This window comes from Bactrocera neohumeralis, unplaced genomic scaffold (genome assembly GCF_024586455.1).
Source record: "Bactrocera neohumeralis isolate Rockhampton unplaced genomic scaffold, APGP_CSIRO_Bneo_wtdbg2-racon-allhic-juicebox.fasta_v2 cluster09, whole genome shotgun sequence".
Lineage (NCBI taxonomy): Eukaryota > Metazoa > Arthropoda > Insecta > Diptera > Tephritidae > Bactrocera > Bactrocera neohumeralis.
In genome coordinates, this window is record NW_026089622.1 from 33,348,457 (window position 1) to 33,350,197 (window position 1,741).

Here is a 1,741-nt window from a genome sequence, read left to right on the forward strand (position 1 = left end):
AGATTTGAAAGAATTACGGATGTGTCAGGAATCGTGTATTTGTCGCAAATAGTCTTTTCGTTAAGTTTCTTGAAATCTATGACCATTCGAAGTTTTTTTTTCCCTGGGTCATCTGTTCCTTTCTTGTGAACAACTCATATTGGACTATTGTATGGTAAGCGAGATGGTCTAATGATGCCGTCTCGCAGAAGATAATTTACTTCCTTGTTAACAAATTCAGACGCTGCCATAGGATATGGATAAGATTTAGAGTAAACTGGATCGCTGTTAGTTGTTCTCATGGTTGCTATGATGTTTGTATTTAACGACAATGTCTCGTTCGGATCAGAAAATACGGCTGCGTATTTCGCCTTTTGTCGTTCAACATCTCCTTTTAAAACTACGTTATTAACGTTGCTACAAAGGAAATACATTAATTTTTCTAAGCACCTTTATAAAAAAGAATTCCTTTCTTTATGTCCAGCTTCGCATCGCTTTTCCTAAGGAGGTCATAGTCAATAATACCGTCAAACCTGATAAGGGTATGTAAAATAGAAAAATCGAAACTTGAATTGAAAATGTGTACGGTGCATTTTTCTGTAACTTTATCTACCCCGTGAATAGAGCTTACTAAAAATTGGGACGTAAAGGGTTTTATACCCCTCCAGTTTGCTGGTTTTAAATCATTTTTCGATACACCGGTATCAACTAAAAATTTCCGTGATCTTCTTTGAAATGTCCTGCTAACCTATGGTAGCAAGGACCTACCTCTAAAAAATTTATCTCATCTGAAATTTTTTCTGGATTTTCATTAAATTTGGAGTCAATATCGAAATCTATGAAAACATTATATTCATCTTGTTGATCATTTCTGTAAACTTCGACGGAAGGATATTGATCTAAATGGTTCCCGAAAGCTGTATTATCTGAATGAAAATCTCTGGTATTAAAGGAAGTAGGATTCGATAGAGTGGCATTAAATGAACTAACTTGCGGTGTGCGAGATTCATTCGATCGATAATGTTTTGTTAATAATGGCTGTTAATTTCTTTCCGACTTCATCATAAAATTCAGTTATTGTCTGTCTTCCCCGGCGAAGGGTAGACATTTCCTGTATGTAAAGAGGTTTTTTATCCGCATAAGTCGAGCCTAGCTATGATTGCGTCAAAATTTAGGATGGTGTTAAAGGCAGACAGGATCGAATCAGCAGATCCCACTATTTTATTCCTTATTATGGCCACTGCCTAATAGTGTTTGAAACTGCCTTGTGCGTTTTGAAAGATTTTATATGCAGTGTGAGCTGCCTGACGACACGTATCGAGACTGGTCGCCAGCGAATTCGGGCAAGGATTTGACTACGTCCAAGGATTTATCACACCTGACTGTCGGGTCGATTGTAACCTCATTATATTGCTCTACTTGAGATGGTATTTCTATCTGCGTAAGTCTATCGGTCAATGAGTCAACTGTTGCCTGGAATTCCCGTCTCGTCTGTTCGGTTGCTGCTCCAATGGCGACACTCATTAAGGTCCGAATTGTGTTTTCGTCCATTTTAGGTCAAGATACTGTTAACAACTAATAGTACTGTATTCTCCTAGTCACTTTGTAATAATTTTTCTGCAGCTAATATTCTTAATTTTTTCTGTCACTTTGTTACAATATTAATCAGTATCAACTAATGTTTTATACCTTTCTTATTCTAAATGTTACGGTATTAGCACTCTACTTACAGCTTCATATCCAAATAAGTAGTGTCCTTGAA